Here is a 21,773-nt window from a genome sequence, read left to right as displayed (position 1 = left end):
CAGGTATTTAGAGACATATTTTTAAAACTATCGGAGATGCAGGAGGCATGCATTTCGCGAGACATGGTCTTTGGTTGCACAATGGCGGCTTCTCTGGGTAGGTAGATACACTCCTGGAAATTGAAATAAGAACACCGTGAATTCATTGTCCCAGGAAGGGGAAACTTTATTGACACATTCCTGGGGTCAGATACATCACATGATCACACTGGCAGAACCACAGGCACATAGACACAGGCAACAGAGCATGCACAATGTCGGCACTAGTACAGTGTATATCCACCTTTCGCAGCAATGCAGGCTGCTATTCTCCCATGGAGACGATCGTAGAGATGCTGGATGTAGTCCTGTGGAACGGCTTGCCATGCCATTTCCACCTGGCGCCTCAGTTGGACCAGCGTTCGTGCTGGACGTGCAGACCGCGTGAGACGACGCTTCATCCAGTCCCAAACATGCTCAATGGGGGACAGATCCGGAGATCTTGCTGGCCAGGGTAGTTGACTTACACCTTCTAGAGCACGTTGGGTGGCACGGGATACATGCGGACGTGCATTGTCCTGTTGGAACAGCAAGTTCCCTTGCCGGTCTAGGAATGGTAGAACGATGGATTCGATGGCGGTTTGGATGTACCGTGCACTATTCAGTGTCCCCTCGACGATCACCAGTGGTGTACGGCCAGTGTAGGAGATCGCTCCCCACACCATGATGCCGGGTGTTGGCCCTGTGTGCCTCGGTCGTATGCAGTCCTGATTGTGGCGCTCACCTGCACGGCGCCAAACACGCATACGACCATCATTGGCACCAAGGCAGAAGCGACTCTCGTCGCTGAAGACGACACGTCTCCATTCGTCCCTCCATTCACGCCTGTCGCGACACCACTGGAGGCGGGCTGCACGATGTTGGGGCGTGAGCGGAAGACGGCCTAACGGTGTGCGGGACCGTAGCCCAGCATCATGGAGACGGTTGTGAATGGTCCCCGCCGATACCCCAGGAGCAACAGTGTCCCTAATTTGCTGGGAAGTGGCGGTGCGGTCCCCTACGGCACTGCGTAGAATCCTACGGTCTTGGCGTGCATCCGTGCGTCGCTGCGGTCCGGTCCCAGGTCGACGGGCACGTGCACCTTCCGCCGACCATTGGCGACAACATCGATGTACTGTGGAGACCTCACGCCCCACGTGTAGAGCAATTCGGCGGTACGTCCACCCGGCCTCCCGCATGCCCACTATACGCCCTCGCTCAAAGTCCGTCAACTGCACATACGGTTCACGTCCACGCTGTCGCGGCATGCTACCAGTGTTAAAGACTGCGATGGAGCTCCGTATGCCACGGCAAACTGGCTGACACTGACGGCGGCGGTGCACAAATGCTGCGCAGCTAGCGCCATTCGACGGCCAACACCGCGGTTCCTGGTGTGTCCGCTGTGCCGTGCGTGTGATCATTGCTTGTACAGCCCTCTCGCAGTGTCCGGAGCAAGTATGGTGGGTCTGACACACCGGTGTCAATGTGTTCTTTTTTCCATTTCCAGGAGTGTAGAACGAAGCCTCAGTGGAGAAGGCAGAGATATCGCCAGTCTCAGGCCTCGAACATACCAGAAAATTTGGCAGAGGCGAATTCTTTTTTTCGTTTCTGTGTGAGGAGTGAGCCTATCACAGTAGTTGGGTTGGCGCCATTGCAGCAGATTCTCAGAAGCCAGCAGCCGAAGAAAGGCCAACGGTGTGCGCGGTAGCAAAAGAGCGCACTTGTAGACGGGCAGTGTTACAGTCGAGACGTGTCGTACGTGCATCTAAGAAGCTGCTTGCGCCACACTCACCGTAGCAGTATGCAAGTGAAATCTACGTGCGTAGCAATACATTGGCCCTGTTCTTCATTTGATTTCTTTCACGCTCAAGGGAATTCTGTATGTTATTATTCTGCAGTCAAGTTTTTGCCAGGGTTCCTGTTTTTATAAATCCTTTTGCACGACAATCCCGAATCATAGCTTGTGCTTTGCCACCTCCACTCATCAGGCGGCTCTGAAATCGATACTACGTACCAGTATTGTTGTCCAACTCTGGAAATAGGATCGAATCAATATTCTTAGATAGCGAACATTTGTGTTCCTACTGATGTGCGCAGTTACCCTTCCAGAGAAACCGCTAAGTAATATTAACCTGGATACAATATTTCATTCGGGCAACGGCCGTGCCGCAGTGGCTACACCGGTTCAGTGAGATCACCGAAGTTAAGCGCTGTCGGGCGTGGTCGGCACTTGGATGGGTGACCATCCAGGCCGCCATGCGCTGTTACAATTCTTCGGGGTGCACTTAGCCTCGTGATGCCAATTGAGGAGCTACTCGACCGAATAGTAGTGGCTTCGGTCAAGAATACCATCATAACGACCGGGAGAGCAGTGTGCTGACCCCCCCCCCCCCCTCATATCCGCATCCTCCACTGAGGATGACACGGCGGTCGGATGGTCCCGGTAGACCACTCGTGGCCTGACGACGGAGTGTTTTTCTTACCATATTTTATTCAGTTATTTCAGCTAGCCGTGCAGCCACAGGCTGTCGAAGTAATGAGTCGTAGCGAAGAGTCTCAGGCGTAGATAGGGAAAAGGGGACTACCACAGGGTGAATCCGACTCGATCGACAAGATATCGGGCATTGTTTAGGGACATTTTCGGTGTATTTTACTACAAGGCATCCACGGTCTCCGGTGACTCATTACAGAATAACTGATGTGTTAAACGGTACAAATGCCGACAATACGTGCTTCCGAAGCTCTGTTCCTCCACAAGATTCAAAGTGCGTAGACAAAGCAACTCCGGTTCATACCTTCTTCCTTGACCCTTTCGGAATGCAGTTCAATATAGTTCCACACTGGCGTTTTGTGGACAAAATACCTACATACCAGATTTGTGATTCAATTCGGGGCTTCCTTACAGATAGTACTCCTAACGGAACAATATCGAGAAGTTTATAGGAAATTTCTGGAGTGTCGTACGACCGTTACTGTTTACAATTTTTATAACTGATCAAGAGGAGACTCCGTAAAGATAGTCGTGGTTCAGCTGTAGTCTATAGGAAGCCTGCAATTGAGGAAGACCTACAGAGAACTGGCTGTTGGCCCCGAACATAAATACTATAGTGAATCTAATGTATTGCTCATAAACAGATCCACTACTGTTCGATTACACCGTTGGCGACAAATCACTACCGTCAAATATATTACACCGTTGGCGACAAATCACTACCGTCAAATATGTAGGAGCAACAAGTGGAATTTTTTTTTCTTCTAATAATTTCCGGGTATGCAGCCGGATCCCGTCGACATTCTGCCACGATATTTCGGCCCCGAGACGTCCGGCCATCATCAGGTGAGTACACAACTACTGAAGAGCCCAGTCGCAGTATTTATGCCGAATCTGAATTCAGAAGTCACAACAAGTGGAATGTCCACACAGAACCAATAGTAGGAAAAGCAGATGCCAGTCTAAGATTCGCCGGGAGAATATTAAGGAATTGTAATGCATGCACGTCTGAAGTGGCTTAAAAAACACTTGCAACACCGATTCTTGAGTATTTTGCAGCAGTATACTACTCTTAGCAAGTAGAATTAACTGAAGATTCAAATAAGAGCAAGGAGTTTCACCACGGGGTCATTTACTCGGTGCGAGAGCGTTACGTATATGCTCAACGAACTCCAGTGACAGACAGTACAAGACAGGCATTGTCAGTGACGAAGAGTCTTGGCGTTTCATCCTTTCGGACCCAAATTCTTTCAGAAGGAGGAAAATTTTTTCTTTTATGTGGTTATGCTCTTAGCTGACTTTTTAATGATCTTACACTACTGGCCATTAAAAGTGCTACACCAACAAGAAATGCAGATGATAAACGGGTATTTATTGGCCAAATATATTATACTAGAACTGACATGTGACTACATTTTCACGCAATTTGTGTGCATAGACCCTGAGAAATCAGTACCTTCAACAACCACTTCTGGCCGTAATAACGGCCTTGATGCGACTGGGCATTGAGTCAAACAGAGCTTGGATGGCGTGTACAGGTACAGCTGCCCATGCAGCTTCAACACGATACCACAGTTCCTCACGAGTAGTGACTGGCGTATTGTGACGAGCCAGTTGCTCGGCCACCATTGACCAGACGTTTTCAATAAGTGAGAGAATTCGAGAATGTGCTGGCCAGGGCAGCAGTCGAACATTTTCTGCATCCAGAAAGGCCCGTACAGGATCTGCAACATACGGTCGTGCATTATCCTGCTGAAATGTAGGGTTTCGCAGGAATCGAATGAAGGGTAGAGCCACGGGTCGTAACACATCTGAAATGTAACGTCCACTGTTCAAAGTGCCGTCAATGCGAATAAGAAGTGACCGAGACGTATAACCAATGGCAAACCATACCATCACGCCGGGTGATACGCCAGTATCGCGATGACGAATACACGCTTTCAATGTGCGTTCTCCGCGATGTCGCCAAGCACGGATGTGACCATCATGATGCTGTAAACAGAACCTGGATTCATCCGAAAAAAATGACATTTTGCCATTCGTGCACCCAGGTTCGTCGTTGAGTACACCATCGCAGGCGCTCCTGTCTGTGACGCAGGGTCAAGGGTACCCGCAGCCATGGTCTCCCAGCTGATCGTCCATGCTGCTGCAATGGTCGTCGAACTGTTCGTGCAGATGGTTGTTGTCTTGCAAACGTCCCCATCTGTTGACTAAGGGATCGAGACGTGGCTGCACGATCCGTTACAGCCATACGGATAAAAAGCTTCTCATCTCGACTTCTAGTGATACGAGGCCGTTGGGATCCAGCACGGCGTTCCGTATTACCCTCCTGAACCCTCGTATTCTTCTTACAGTCATTGGATCTCGACCAACGCGAGCAACAATGTCGCGATACGATACACCGCAATCGCGATAGGCTACAATCCAACCTTTATCAAAGTCGGAAACGTGATGGTACGCATTTCTCCTCCTTAATCGAGGCATCACAACAACGTTGTACCAGGCAACGCCAGTCAACTGCTGTCTGTGTATGAGAAATCGGTTGTAAACTTTCCTCATGTCAGCACGTTGTAGGTGTCGCCACCGGCGCCAACCTTGTGTGAGTCCTCTGAGAAGCTAATCATTTGCATATCACAGCATCTTCTTCCTGTCGGTTAAATTTCGCGTCTGTAGCACGTCATCTTCGTGGTGTAGCAATTTTAATGGCCAGTAGTGTATTATCTACAGGGCTAGATGTGTAAGTGGGCTCAGCAAAATTTGTAGTTTCTGCCCTTAAGGATTGTTTATGAAGTTTTAGTGGAATTTGCAAAGTCTTTAGATTTGTCACACTCGCACCGCACTTCTTTGTATGCGTCCGATGACGGCGAAAACGTTCGAAATTAAAAAAAAAAAAAAAACTGAATCCAACTCGAGCCACTTTTTAACAAGGTTGTGAACTGTACTAATGTAATGTCAATACACTTAGTAATGGACGAAGTACAGGTATCTTTTGAAATTCTGTACTGCGTCACGATGTAAGAAGCTAAAACAGGGAACTGATTCGTTGCAATTCCCCGTCATACAAGGCACGGTGGTTTCGCAGTATGAATATTGGATGAGCTAGAAAAATGTAAATAAAAAATTACACACGCTACTTTAGAGTAGGAGGTGAAATAGTGGATAGCGTTGGGAGAACCACGAGGCCATTTGGTGATACTCGTAATGCTGTCATACACAAACACGCGAAATAATTGTAGCGAAATGCAGAAAAGACCTAAAGTGAATCGACATTTGGTACAAGTATTGACAATTCTTCCATGCCATAAACAAATGTAACGTACTGCAGATAAATAGGCGGAAAAATCAGTTATAGCTTGATTACACGTTGCTGAATAATCACTGGAAACAGATGCAGGTATTAAACATCCAGGGGTGTGAGTACAGAGTGATTTAAAGTGGAACGACCAGATAAAACTAATCATATGAAAGGCAGAAGAATCCTCAAGAAAGCCACCCACCAAGGAGGTAGATCTCGTTCGACAGGTACTTGTGTATTGCTCCTCAATCTGAGATGGGTCTGATAGAGGAAATAGAGAAGACACTATGAAGTACAATGCGCTTGGTCGCGGATTCGTTTAGTGGGCGTGAAAGCCCCACGGAGAAGCTCAGGACTTTTGTGTAGGCTATATCGATCCGGCAGACCAAGTAGCCTCGTAACAGGCGTTGAAGAGTGTATGTGTAGGGGCAGCGCAAAATTCCGGCACTCAAGCATTGCTTTAGTTGGTAGAAACGTACATCAAATTTAAACTTTTCTATTTATTCCCCATCTAATTAGCTTCAAATTTCAAACTTTACTACAGTCTGGAACCGCGCGGCCGCTACGGTCGCAGGTTCGAATCCTGCCTCGGGCTTGGATGTGTGTGATGTCCTTAGGTTAGTTAGGTTTAAGTAAAGTTCTAGGGGACTGATGACCTTAGAAGTTAAGTCCCATAGTGCTCAGAGCCATTTTTTTCAAACTTTACACTGTGTCAAGTAATAGTGATGAATGTGACATCAATGGGAAGTAACTAAAGGATGAAGTTATGATTTTGCTAACCATTCTACCTACTGGAACTTCTTCACAAAGCTCATTATCTTAGATTACAAAAAGGAAATATTACTGAAATTTTTCCCAATACTTTCGTAAAGTTAGAAATCCTAAGTTTACCTATATCTGTAACAAGTGGTGCAAGGAGTTTTACGAAATTCAAGTTGATTAAGACATACCTTAGGTGAAAACTTTCCCAAGAACGATTGTGTGGTCTGTCAATTTCAGCCATTATAACCGGTACTCTGAAGCTAATAGACTCAAATTCAATTTTCAATGATTTTACTACCTTAGAGGCTAGAAAAATTTAATATAATGTTTCCATCCGAGGAAAAAGACAGTACATACACCGAACAACTTTAAGTATTATATACAAATTTATTGATGCAATATTTCTCTTTCGTATCACAGACAAGCTTGTGTTTCCTTTTGAGTGACTCCAAACTGCCAGGCGGCCTCACTTAGTTGACAGCCATGACTTCTTTCACGTCTGTTAATCTAAAAATTGTCAAACTGCACCGTGCTTCGGAAACTGTATGTCTCCCTATAACCAGCTGGGTAAGTCAGTTCGAAGCACTGCTAACAGCTTTTCTGCTACATACTGCACTGAGGGCCGAATCGCACAATAACCCTGGGTTCGGTGTGGGACGGCGTTTGCAGTGTTAGGGTGGGTGGACTGCTGTGGTCTGTTGTAGGGTTGTAAACTACTGAGGGCTGCAGCGGGACGAAGCCTCTCCGTAATTTCTAGGTCCCCGTTTTAATACATACATTGTATTGTATTGTATGGTTCAGTGATTAGCGCACTGGACTCACATTCGGGAGGTCGACGTTTCAGACCCGTGTCCGGCCATCCTGATTTAGGTTTTCCGCGATTTCCCTCAACCACTTCAGGCGAATGCCGCGATAATTCCTTTGAAAGAGCACGGCCGAATTCCTTCCCTAATGCGATGTGACCGATGATTTCACTGTTTCGTCTCCTCCCCCAAATCAACCAGCCAGCCAACTAACCGGCCTTAGTGACCGAGCGGTTCTAGGCGTTACAGTCTGGAACCGCGCGACTGCTACGGTCGCAGGTTCGAATCCTGCCTCGGACATGAGTGTGTGTGATGTCCTTAGGTTAGTTAGCTTTACGTAGTTCTAAGTTCTAGGGGACTGATGACCTCAGAAGTTAAGTCCCACAGTGCTCAGACCCAGAGCCAGCCAACCAACCTTCCCGCGTTCCAGACGCAAATGGAACGTTAAAAAATGGCTCTGAGCACTATGGGACTTAACATCTGAGGTCATCAGTCCCCTAGAACTTAGAACTACCTAAACCTAACTAAGCTAAGGACATCACACACAGCCGGCCGGTGTGGCCGTGCGGTTCTAGGCGCTTCAATCTGGAACCGCGTGACCGCTACGGTCGCAGGTTCGAATCCTGCCTCGGGCATGGATGTGTGTGATGTCCTTAGGTTAGTTAGGTTTAATTAGTTCTAAGTTCTAGGCGACTGATGACCTCAGAAGTTAGGTCGCATAGTGCTCAGAGCCATTTGAACCATTTGAACATCACACACATCCATGCCCGAGGCGGATTCGAACCTGCGATCGTAGCGGTCGCGCGGTTCCAGACTGAAGCGCCTAGAACCGCTCGGCCACACCGGCCGGCCAAATGGAACGGGAAGGAGGCTAAATAAGTAGTACAGTTTAAAGTACCCTCTGCCTTGCACTTCATAGTGGTTTGCAGGATATCGATGTAGATGCAATAATCAGCGGAGCCCAAGCTCATACCAATCTTCTGCGCTAGATACATAATGTTCTATACAGCCACCCTACCAAGATCTCGGTATCGCTTTTCTCGGTGAGGTAACAAGTTCTCCTCCGCTAAAAATAACTCATTTCCACTCTGTTGCATAGAGTGAAGCGTATCGAGAAGTCGAAATGCTAACAAAACACTAGTGAAGATCTTCTTCTTGGACGCTTGGCGTTCGGACTCGCAGCTGATACTCAATATGAGCCAATGTTTCGTTTTGGACACGAACAATTAAAAGCATACATAATTTTTAATCCTATATTACTACATTTGTCAATAAATATGTACCTATTGTGGGACAGAGTGGCAAAATGGAACTAGATGTAAGAAAAACAGTTGTCAGGCAGATTCATGGAAAGAACCGCAAGGAAATGCAATTCATCCACGAAAGAAGTTACATAGGCGACTGCCTATTGGTGGGCTACTGCGTCACGTATGCTAATCATAATTTGATTGATACACCACTATCTGAATTTAATACCAGTTTTTTAATAAAGATATTTAACAAATGTAATGATTAACCTCAGTGACTGCCAGACGAAGCCATCGAAGTCTATATTAATTCCTTTTCTTGGTAAAGGTCTTGCACGAATTTTTCTGCTGTTCAGTTGTACCGTGCCGGACGGGCGATCCCCAAGGTGTTGAGGGCTGCCTTCTCAGAGGACCGGGCATTGGACCCCGCGTCTTCCTTCTGATTTTGCATAATGCTTTGCCCTCTGTGTGGAGTAGGTCTAAGTCTCCAGTCACAGAAATACTTAGCATGTTAGAAAGTTGCGAGATTTATGAGCAATGGCGTCTGGGCCGAACAAGTTTCAAAGGAACTTCGTTTGGTGCCAAGGACCCGCTTTCCATGAATGCTGTGTGAGGGACAGTCAGAGACATGTGATAAGTGGCTAGAGTCCTCATTATTTTCTCCTTCGGACGTCTCTCTGAGATCAGATAATTGGGAGGTGGATGGCCCTGGCCTAAAACGTTGTAAGAGGCTTTCTTATTGTCTCACCTAAACAAATTGCAGACCGGGGAAAGGCGAGGCAAAAATTTTTGAGAAATATGTATGTGGAGCAACCGCATTAGCTAGAACATCCAACGGCAGAAGAGTGAGAGAGGTTCTAACAGCTCAAATTTGACCAAAATTTTATATAAATTTTTCGATTAACCACCAAAATCGATACTTCAGGTATCGATGTTTCCAAACTGTGTTAAATATCTTTAATGATCTGGTAAAAGGAAATGATGTAACGAATATTATGTAAAGAAACAAACAGAATAATAATGACTGTTTTAATAGTTATAATGACGGTTATATTGATAGATTATTTAAAAATGTATAACACTTTTGACAGAGCAAATAAGAAAGATAGGGATCCACTTTGTGTTTTCAGCCTGCACCTGTGTGGATGACGTTGGCGTCGAGTGGTGCAGGAAGGACGGAACAGAAAGCAAAGTCGACAGTCGCAGGCAAGTAACCTGGTGTATGCACGTAGCTGGGTCAGGTCTGGCGATATTGATATTTTTTGAGTGCTGAAACTATGCCTATTAGAGTTAAGGTTTTTGTGGCAGCGACATTTGCGTCATAAAGTCGTCTCCAGAAATGGTGTATTTTGAAAAGCAAGATTGTTGTTGTTGTGGTCTTCAGTCCAGAGACTGGTTCGATGCAGCTCTCCATGCTACTCTATCCTGTGCAAGCTTCTTCATCTCCCAGTACCTACTAAAACCTACATCCTTCTGAATCTGCTTAGTTCAATCATCTCTTGGTCTCCCTCTACGATTTTTACCCTCCACGCTGCTCTCCAATACTAAATTGGTGATCCCTTGATGCCTCAGAATATGTCCTACCAAGCGATCCCTTCTCCTAGTCAAGTTGTGCCACAAACTCCTCTTCTCACCAATTCTATTCATTCTTCTGTAGCACCACATTTCGAAAGCTTCTATTCTCTTCTTGTCCAAACTATTTATCGTCCATGTTTCACTTCCATACATGGCTAGACTCCATACAAATACTTTCAGAAACGACTTCCTGACACTTAAATCTATACTCGATGTTAACAAATTTCTCTTCTTGAGAAACGCTTTCCTTGCCATTGCCAGTCTACATTTTATATCCTCTCTACTTCGACCATCATCAGTTATTTTGGTCCCCAAAAAGCAAAACCCATTTACTACTTTAAGCGTCTCATTTCCTAATCTAATACCCTCAGCATCACCCGATTTAATTCGACTACATTCCATTATCCTCGTTTTGCTTTTGTTGATGTTCATCTTATACCCTCATTTCAAGACACTGTCCATTCCGTTCAACTGCTCTTCCAAGTCCTTTGTTGTCTCTGACAGAATTACAATGTCATCGGCGAATCTCAAAAAAATGGTTCAAATGGCTCTGAGCACTATGGGACTTAACATCTATGGTCATCAGTCCCCTAGAACTTAGAACTACTTAAACCTAACTAACCTAAGGACATCACACAACACCCAGTCATCACGAGGCAGAGAAAATCCCTGACCCCGCCGGGAATCGAACCCGGGAACCCGGGCGCGGGAAGCGAGAACTCTACCGCACGACCGGCGAATCTCAAAGTTTTTATTTCTTCTCCATGGATTTTAATACCTACTCCGAATTTTTCTTTTGTTTCCTTTATTGCTTGATCAATATACAGATTGAATAACATCGGGGATAGTCAACAACCCCGTCTTACCCCATCCCGACCACTGCTTCCCTTTCATGCCCCTCGACTTTTATGACTGCTTTCTGGTTTCTGTACAAATTGTAAATAGCTTTTCGGTCACTGTATTTTACCCCTGCCACCTCCACTATTATTCTGTAATGAAATTGGAGCTAACACGACATCAAGGAACATGGCTACCGCAAGCAACGTAGTAGTAATAAATTAATTGCAGCTCGCACGAGACGTGAAGAGCCTAGCCAGTTATCATTCACCAGCAACACCACAACAGCTATGATAAATAAGCCAAGAAGTTTTTATAGACCTAAGTGAGTAGAACTATGCTAAATATTACACCCGATATTTCATACAAGATTATTCACGATTCAGTTAAAATCATTACCCTAAAGTCATAAACCAAATCCAGATTTCCTTGTCCTGTTTTTTATAAATTGTGTAAATCTAAATAGTCAGGAGACTGTATAAAATATTTTCAGAATCACGACAATGAAAGACTGTCACAAAAGTATTTAGCTGTGAAAGATAGCTTTAAATGTATGTTTGCAGATGTAAAATTGACTGCTCACATTGGTAACTAAATTGAAACTTTAGGTCTTGAGATTAGCTTTATTTACTTTTCAGTCATTTAATTTTCGTTAGTACATAACTTCAAAATTTAAAGATTGCAGAAATTCAGTTATATAATAATTTCACAGTTTGCATCTATATCTTTAGAGCATTACAAATTAGCCGTGATACATTAAATTTATTTCAGTAACAGTTAAATAACTTCTGAAAGAATGAAGTTAAATTCCTCCTTCAGAGGTGGCGACCGCAATTCTCCATAGGATTAATATCTTTCCCAGAGCGACTGCCACACAATAAAATTATACCAGTCTACAAACTGTTCGCCACGGTGATGAGGATAAAACTAGCAGGTAGGCAGTGAAGTGCCTATTGAGTGAAAAATCGTTTGTTGCGTGCCGAAATTGTTGCAAATCGAGCCCCGTTATCATCACTGAGCTTTGGGAAAGGTCCAAGATAAAAATAGCTGCCTAAAAATTAAATGTATTCCGTTAGGGTCCACATGGTCAAATCAGTGAAACTTCCTGGCAGATTAAAACTGTGTGCCGGACCGAGAATCGAACGCGGGACCTTTGCCTTTCTGCTCTACCAGATACTGGCACAAGTGAAGCTGTGAGAACGGGACGTGAGTCGTGCTTGGGTAGTTCAGATGGTATAAAAAAGCTGGGTGAAAGGATCAACAACGAACTTCAACAGATGCCATGTGACGTCCGCTACGACCAAATATAACGAACGAAATGAAAAAAAAAGGATGGTAGAGCACTTGCCCGCGAAAGGCAAAGGTCCCAAGTTCGAGTTTCGGTCCGGCAGACAATTTTAATCTGCCAGGAAGTTTCATATCAGCGCACACTCCGCTGCACAGCGGAAATCTCATTCTGGTCAAAGCAGTAATTAAATATTTTTAGAGTCAGCGAAACAGTAACGGTTATAAAGTCGAGATTAACTGCCAATGCTCAACTGAGCGACGAAAGGCTTCAGTTTTCTGGGAAGAGAGAGGGGGAAAGCGTTAAACGATTTTTTGTTAGTGGATGAAGCAGCAGCAGGGGCGCACGCCGCGCGGCCCTATAAAAGAGTGATACAGAGAGGCCTGTTCTTACACAGCGCCGAAATATTTATCTCCAGTAGCTTAAAACATTATTTTGTGCCATATTAAAGATCGTAGAAGAATAATTAGGGCATACATAAACAAAAAATATTAAGTAAGTGGGTACTGGAAAATAGCTTTAAATGAAACAATATACAATAAACGTATTTCATTCTTTGGACATCTGATGAGAACAACAGAAAACAGAATTAGTAAGGAAATAACAGAAAAAATGTCGAATAGTTAGAGTAACATTAAACGGCTGACAGAAATTGAGGAAGGTGTAAGAGAATCCAAATTACCGTAGATTACCCAAAAAGCAAAACAGAATAAACTAGAATACTGTAAGCCACACAAACCTAACTACAAACGAAGATTAGTAAAAGGATTACAGGAAGATTGTTCTTAGGCGAAGAAAGAAAGAAAATATCTGAAATAATGCGGAGGTATTGGGCAGACAGAAGAACAAAACACCCCTCATATAATAATAAATTGTAATAATCTTTCTATAACTACCGTACTATTGAACTGTCTTACTGAGTTATTATTGAACTGAATTGTATAACTGACTAACAACAACTTGTATGAACCTTTGTATAACTGACTAGAGTGGTCCAACGAAGGCCATAAAATAAAAATAAAATAATGATAAAATAAATAAACATCGTAGAAACCAAATACAGCTATTATAGTAGCTAAACATGGCTATTTTCGTAGTTACGTAGCTGCTCACTATAGTAACACGCGAACAACGGACTAGCTTCACCGTCACCGGGAATCTCATTCCAGGTGTCGGGCCATAACAATCAGTCCTTTGTCAAAGTTGCTTGTATCAGTGTATTTCCCATTTGACGCTCGAATGCGCCCCCACCGGTCTCTGCTCGGCAACGCCAAGTTCGCTGCGCGCAGCCCTCGGCTCATCACCGTGCGTTTGTAGCAGAGGAGACGCGCTGCGGGGGTCATAACAGCCAGCTATTCCGTTATGAACAGGTAGGAAAACGCGCCGGTGTTTAAGTGTGACTCGACTGCCAGCACCTCACCTTGGCCTTCAAGGCCTCCGTCTGTGCCGTCTTTAAAAAAAAGACACTTGCCTTGACGTCTTACGGTGTCTCTGCAAGTATGAGCTCATCTCTCTGTAGTACAAGTAGCCGACTTCACCGTAGCTTCTGTACCGGAACATTTTCCTTCGCACGTGAACGTATGATAATGTAGCTTTCCATTTAATACACACGTAGACTACACTCGAAAATAAATGGAAACAACGGGTAAACCCTGCAACAAAATAAGTACAGTTAAAGTGTTAGACATTCTTTTAAACTCTCACGATATTAATAAGCAGATCACCTCCAAAAGACCAGATTGTAAGATCTAGAAAGACAGTTCCAAAATCCATTCATATTGCTTTCCAGGTAAATATAGTATCCGATAAAAGACACTTAATGCACAGACAATATACTTTTGCTATTTAGGCGGTGCCAGGAGTTGCAAGCACAGAGATGTAGAAATAAAAGTATAATGTTTAGAACGTATATGTGGGACCATCAGCAGACCGCTGAATAGCGAAACTAGGAAATATACAACAGGTACAACGACTATTATGAAATAATGACGTTTGGGGACGAGAATCCACTTGCAGAAGGACTTGAACAACATCCATACAACTGAAATGGGGTGAGGTAAACATATATCATATATATTTTCTTTTTCAGTTGTCAAATAAACAAGGTGATGTGCATCTTCATGTTTTCGAGGCGTAAAGACTGTTCCATAAAATTTCGGGCGTGCAGCGGCATAAATTCAGTTTCTTCTTCTAATATTTCGGATGAATACCGTCCAGCCATCTTCAGAGTGAGCCGAAGTGATTAACGCTCCAGCACTTGCTCCGGTCCTATTAAACTCGATGATCGAAGCACTATGTTTGCGGCCAAAGTTACACAAGGCGCCAGAGACGTTGATAGGCGGCAAAGAAATGTAACATATGCATGTAAATTAAATCTATGGCTGCGCAGTCGATCCACACGGTGATATCGATATGTCCGATGTATGAACGGCCACACTCACATCGGACACACGACACATACAGTCCAGGAGAGATGCACAGGGCACTGCAGGTACACCTGTCTCTTACAACCTAGTAAATCTGCGGTGTCAGAGCATTGTATTGACACTGGGCACTCTATGGTGTACGATATTGTCGAAATTTTATCATCGACTTTGTCTTTCTGGGACTCGGTAGTGAAAGAAGCAATTGAAATTCGGTTGGCGACGAATTTAATTAATAATGATAGCGGCTTCTGCTTGGGCAAATCATGGAATCCGGCAATTTCTGTAATTAAATCACGGAGACGTTGCAACGGTACAGATCTCCGTGACACATCGGTATCGCCGTGTGGATCGACTGCGCAGCCATAGATTTAATTTCTATGCATATGTTACATCTCTTTGCCGCGTATCAACGTCTCTGGCGCCTTGTGTATCTTTGGTCGCATACGCTGTGGTTCGGTCCTCAAGTTTAAAAGGATGGAGAAAGTGCTGGAGCGTTAGTCACCTGGGCTCACTCTGAAGGTGGCTGGACGGTATTCAGCAGAAATATTAGAAGAAGAAACTGAATTTATGCGGCTGCACGGCCGAAATTTTATGGAACAAACAGGGTGATTTTTCTAAATTGGGACATACTGCAGGGAACTTTCCCCGCGAGAATACGGAGACAAAAAGGCCATACTGACATATGTCTGGAAATGTGCAAAAATTAATAAAAGCTCCTTGACAGTGTAAGTTTCAGTGATTGAAAGGACACGAGAGAACACACCAGGCAAGTGGTTATGTTCTGTCTGTACTAGTGTTTTAGCTTTACACGTGGCGTGTATACTACAGGGTCACTATAGAGGTACGTCTGTAAATAATAAGGCCTGCACATGTTCTAAGTGGCAGTTGTTGTACGCAACGTTACTGCCCTCTCGAGTCTGGAGCTACAGCACCAGTACAGACAGGATATTGGTTCTTGTTTGCTATGATCACATATCTGTTTACAGTCACTTAAAGCTACACTACCGGCCGCGGTGGTCTCGTGGTTCTAGGCGCGCAGTCCGGAACCGTGCGACTGCTACGGTCGCAGGTTCGAATCCTGCCTCGGGCATGGATGTGTGTGATGTCCTTAGGTTAGTTAGGTTTAAGTAGTTCTAAGTTCTAGGGGGCTGATGACCACAGCAGTTGAGTCCCATAGCGCTCAGAGCCAAAGCTACATTGTCAACGATCTTTCAAGTGTGAGCACCCCCCTTGGAACGCATTTCCGGTCATTTTCCATCTGGTCTTTTTTGCTCCTTATCCTCTGAGGGTCATTTCCTGCAGTTTTTCGCCATTTAGCAAACTCACCCTGTGTCCAGTATATCGAGTGGCTGAATTAAACTTGCTCCTCAAAATCGTTTGCGGCAGTTTGTAACAGCGTAATCCAAACATCAAAAAGATAATTAGACAACTACCAGAACCTAAAAGGAAGGAAGATTGGTGAAACTTCCTGGCAGATTAAAACTGTGTGCCGGACCGAGACTCGAACTCGTGACCTTGGCCTTTCGCGGGCAAGTGCTCTACCAACTCAGCTACCCAAGCACGACTGACGCCCCGTCCTCACAGCTTCACTTCTGCCAGGACGGGGCGTGAGTCGTGCTTGGGTAGCTCAGTTGGTAGAGCACTTGCCCGCGAAAGGCAAAGGTCCCGAGTTCGAGTCTCGGTCCGGCGCACAGTTTTAATGTGCCAGGAAGTTTCATATCAGCGCACACTCCGCTGCAGAGTGAAAATCTCATTCAGGAAGATTGGTGTTTAACGTCCCATCGACGGCGATGCCGCTAGAGATGGAGTAGAAGCTCGGCCGAGGAAAGCAAATCGGCGGTGCCCTTTCGAAGGAATCATCCTAGCATTTGCCTCAAGGTATTTAGGAAAACCTAAACCTGTAGGTTCGGGACACGGATTCGAACCGTCGTCCACCCGAATGCAAGTCCAGTGTCGTACGATGGTGACAATGGCTCGCTTATCTAAGGAAGAACAGGATACGTGCTTCGAGCGAAATCCTGCGGTAAAGTCTGACAAAACTGAATTGCCTGTCAGCTGTGCAAGTCCTGTTAGCTGTAAAAGTCGTGTCAGCACATTATCGTTAAGACCCTGCGTCCTTATCTTCGTAACTTTTCTTTTGTGCATGACGTAACGCTTCAAGGTCGACTCGTGCATTTTCAGTTCTGCCCATCGTATATAAAATAAGCGGTGATGAGGCGTTTGGAACCTCAGCATTTCATTTCTTCTCATTAGACCCGGTTCAAAATATCTACGTTTGTGAACTCACAAAAGACGCACCATCGAGCATTATAAAATTCATATCAGAGCGTTGGATAAGCACTGCATAATATTACAGTTGGAGTTTGGTGCATAATTCCCGCAGCAGTCTTATTTTCTGCGGGGGTGAATCGGACATGAGGATCGGACATGAGGTATCACCGCACACTAAGTATTACCGTACACTGTCATTCGGTGTAAGCGTACCGGACAAAAAATTAAACACTCTTGTTTGACAGATCTCCTCTCACACCGTCAAATGGTTCAAATGGCTCTAACCACTATGGGGCTTAACATCTGAGGCCATCAGTCCCCTAGACTTAGAACTACTTGAACCTAACTAACCTAAAGACATCACACACATCCATGCCCGAGGCAGGATTCGAACCTGCGACCGTAGCAGCCGTGGGGTTCCGGACTGAAGCTCCTAGAACCGCTCGGCCACAGCGGCCCGCCTCACACCGTGACACTGACAACTCTGAATAAAGTATCACGTGTCTGAAAATATCGTTGGCTCTGTTAATTCTGATGCTTCAATTTTTCGTAAACATCTAGTATGCCTTCTCTGAAACTATGTCGTCGTGCTGCTGTAAGCAGTCGCCTGCACTCCGATCGGCAAAGAGGCTGCGAGAAGATCGATAGTAGCCATCAGAGCAAGCGAGCCTATCAGGAAAGGCCAAAGATAAATTCGCAAGAAAGCCGCCAACGCCCTCTCGACTGCCAGTATTTAGATCGCCGCCGCCGACCGAAGGTCCCAGTCAGTCACCCAGTAAATCAGTCGCAGACCGAGTTGAGTCATCAGCCAGAGCCCAGTCACTTGCAGTCGCAGTCTCAATCAGAGTCTCTGGCTCAGGCAGCCCATGACGACCTGAGTAGTGTAAATAGCGGGAGACTATTACGGAAGAGCTTGTACCACAAGACAACGACGAACTTATATGTAACTTCACTCCTGCCCATTAAAATTAACTAGACCACGAAGATGACGTGCTACAGACGCGCAATTGAACAGACAGGAAGATGATGCTGTGATATGCAAATGATTAGCTTTTCAGAGCATTCACACAAGGTTGGCGCCGGTGGCGACACCTAAAACGTGCTGACATGAGGAAAGTTTCCAACCGATTTCTCATACACAAACAGCAGTTAACCGGCGTTGCCTGGTGAAACGTTGTTGTGATGCTTCGTGTAGGGAGGAGAAATGCGTACCATCACGTTTCCGACTTTGATAAAGGTCGCATTGTAGCCTATCGCAATTGCGGTTTATCGTACCGCGTCATTGCTGCTCGCGTTGGTCGAGATCCAATGTCTGTTAGCAGAAGATGGAATCGGTGGCTTTAAGAGGGCAACACTGAACGCCGTGCTGGATCCCAACGGCCTCGTATCACTAGCAGTCGAGATGACAGGCATCTTATCCACATGGCTGTAACGAATCGTGCAGCCACGTCTCGATCCCTGAGTCAACAGATGGGGACGTTTCCAAGACAACAAGCATCTGCACTAACAGTCGACGAAGTTTGCAGCAGCATGGAGTATCAGCTCGAAGACCATGGCTGCGGTTATCCTTGACGCTTGCATCACAGACAGGAGCGCCTGCGATGGTGTACTCAACGACGAACCTGGGAGCACGAATCGCAAAACGTCATTTTTTCGGATGAATCCAAGTTCTGTTTACAGAATCATGAAGTTTGCATCCGTGTTTGGCGACATCGCGGTGAACACACATTGGAAGCGTGTATTCGTCATCGCCATACTGGTGTATCAACCGGCGTGATGGTATGAGGTGCCATTGGTTACACGTCTCGGTTACCTCCTGTTCGCATTGACGGCACTTTGAATAGTGGACGTTACATTTCAGATGTGTTACGACCCGTGGCTCTATCCTTCATTCGATCCTGCGAAACCCTACATTTCAGCAGGATAATGCACGACCGCATGTTGCAGGTCCTGTACGGGCCTTTCTGGATACAGAAAATGTTCGACTGCTGCCCAGTCCAGCACATTCTCCAGATCTCTCACCAATTGAAAACGTCTGGTCATTGGTGGCTGAGCAACAGGCTCGTCACAATACGCCTGTCACTACTCTTGATGAAATGTGGTATCGTGTTGAAGCTGCATGGGCAGCTGTACCTGTACATGCCATCCAAGTTCTGTTTGACGCAATGCCCAGGCGTATCGAGGCCGTTATTACGGCCAGAGGTGGTTGTTCTGGGTACTGATTTCTGAGGATCTATGCACCCAAATTGCGTGAAAATGTAATCACATGTCAGTTCTAATATAATATATTTGTCCAATTAATATCCGTTTATCATCTGTATTCCTTCTTGGTGTAGCAATTTTAATGGCCAGTAGTGTATGTAACTTCATGTCTCTTGTGAATAAAGAACTCTGTTAATACATGCATGCAGTTGTGTTATAGAAAGAGGATACCCGCCTCCAAACAACATCCTCTCCTAGCTTCCTACTGTACAAGCCCACAGTGACGAGACGACGCACAAGTTGTCTCATTCATACATGATCAGTCACTTACTATGGAACCTTTTAAAGCAAAGCCCCAAACACCCAACATTGTTCACGGAGTTACCTTAAAGGCCTTGACGTAAATGTCTGTGCAGTAAATCTATGAAGTATTCACGAAGTTGGTAGGCCTTTGTGTTGTTTATAATATCGTCAATGGGATGGATACTCGAGAGACAATCCGCTCGGGCACGGTGCCCCTCCCACCGTAATTCGCCAAGCATCGACCTATTCAACTGTACCATCTTGATTGCACGTTGTGTCACCTTTTCCTTTCTTCTTCTTATCTTCAATAATTTTAATGACATTAACTGCGGTGCCGTCCAAAGAACGAGGTCACATGTGAAAGTTGGTACCTCATGAAGGAACCAGAAGTAAGAACAGTCAGTGTCTGCCTGACACAGCAACGAATGACTCAGCGAAGACGCGCCAACAACAGGTTCCATAGGCCACCGCAGCTGAATGCTTGCTTATGTCAGCGCGCTGCGCCGCTCAGCCCATTCATTTATCATCTCTTACGACGACAGCATCATCTTACTTCAAGTGCAACAGTGGGAGTTGTAGTAGAAGCCGGAACTGACTGTCAAACTCTATGGTCAATTGTATATAGAGATATGACTATCATTCTGTACCGTATCGAGTGATAAGTTATAGCGTTCAGCGACAGTAACAAATACAAATATACATTTCTGTGGACATGGGTCGATTCCAAATGTTTCAGGTTGTTCAAGTTTTAATAATGTGATCTAATATTTTGTGTGTGCTGCAGTATCTGCTCGTCCTCCTCCAGAAGTACCGTGTGATCAAAAAGTCAGTATAAACTTGAAAACTGAATAAATCACGGAATAATGTAGACAGAGAGGTACAAATGGACACATATGCTTGGAATGACATGGGGTTTTATTAGAACCAAAAAATACAAAAGTTTAAAAAATGTCCGACAGACGGCCTTCATCTGATCAGAATTGCAATAATTAGCATAACAAAGGAAGACAAAGCAAAGTGATGTTCTTCACAGGAAATGCTCAGTATGTCCACCATCATTCCTCAACAATAGCTGTAGTCGAGGAATAATGTTGTGAACAGCACTGTAAAGCATGTCCGGAGTTATGGTGAGGCATTGGCGTCGGATGTTGTCTTTCAGCATCCCTAGAGATGTCGGTCGATCACTATACACTTGCGACTTCAGATAACTCCAAAGCCAATAATCGCACGGACTGAGGTCTGGGGACCTGGGAGGCCAAGCATGACGAAAGTGGCGGCTGAGCACACGATCATCACCAAACGACGCACGGAAGAGATCTTTCACGCGTCTAACAACATGGGGTGGTTCTAATAAAACCCCATGTCATTCCAAGCATGTGTGTCAATTTTTATCTCTCTATCTACATTATTCCGTGGTTTATTAAGTTTTCAAATTTATACTGACTTTTTGATCACCCGGTATATCTAGAATTGGTACAACACCACTCCATTAACAGCAAGGCGTCGTGGCTGCTTGAGAAGGCTTTCCAAGCTAGCAGAGTAACAAGACAACTGAAATGTTGCTGTATCTAGTTACGTGACCAATTAAGTTTCCGGTTCTACAGTTTGCTTTGTCAAGTAATACATGCCATATAGAAAAAATAGTTCGAACGCCTACAACTTTTTTTACAGTCTATGTGTGTTTAAACACGTGGTCCGTTTTGGAAACCTAATGTCTTTACCGAAACAAAAATTTTTAATCATGAGTACAACACTCCTTCTTAGTGCAACACACGTGTAGTCAAATGCACAATGCGCTTTGAACATAGAACCATGTAAGCTGCTTCAAGATGAAATAGCAAATTCGACACCGGTAATGGTGCTCTTAAACTAAAGTGTACCAACACCAAATTGTGAGCCGGTCGGTGTGGCCGAGCGGTTCTAGGCGCTTCAGTCTGGAACTGACCGCTACGGTCGCAGGTTGAATCGTGCCTCGGGCATGGATGTGTGTGATGTCCTTAGGTTAGTTAGGTTTAAGTAGTTCTAAGTCCTAGGGGGCTGATGACCTCAGATGTTAAGTCCCATAGTGCTCAGAGCCATTTTGAACCAAATTATGGTTAGTTGCTGAGCTATGTTTATAAATATTCTGTTTCGCCATACAGATTCAGTGTTCCCAAAATGTGTTGTGCTGACAAAACAAAACAACATTACGTTTAGTAGGTTCAGTGTCTATTTGCATTACTTGGATAAGTGGGTGCTAGGTAAATGTGTAGATTTCG

The 21,773-nt window shown here is 45.0% G+C and overlaps 1 protein-coding gene and 1 non-coding gene across 3 annotated transcripts in view; one reads left to right on the top strand and one right to left on the bottom strand.

Moving 5' to 3' along the window:
• The window catches only part of LOC124721104 (serine-rich adhesin for platelets-like), a 481,067-nt gene that overhangs the window by 345,879 nt on the left and 113,415 nt on the right, over positions 1 to 21,773 (bottom strand). The gene's annotated exons all lie outside the window — the stretch shown is intronic.
• Trnas-cga lies at positions 16,356 to 16,430 on the top strand. Its single transcript has one exon. It is a non-coding gene; the product is annotated as a tRNA-Ser (tRNA).

Source organism: Schistocerca piceifrons, chromosome X (assembly GCF_021461385.2).
Source record: "Schistocerca piceifrons isolate TAMUIC-IGC-003096 chromosome X, iqSchPice1.1, whole genome shotgun sequence".
NCBI classification, from domain to species: Eukaryota; Metazoa; Arthropoda; class Insecta; order Orthoptera; family Acrididae; genus Schistocerca; species Schistocerca piceifrons.
Note: the sequence above shows the minus strand (reverse complement) of the source record. Positions and strands in the feature narration are given on the sequence as shown.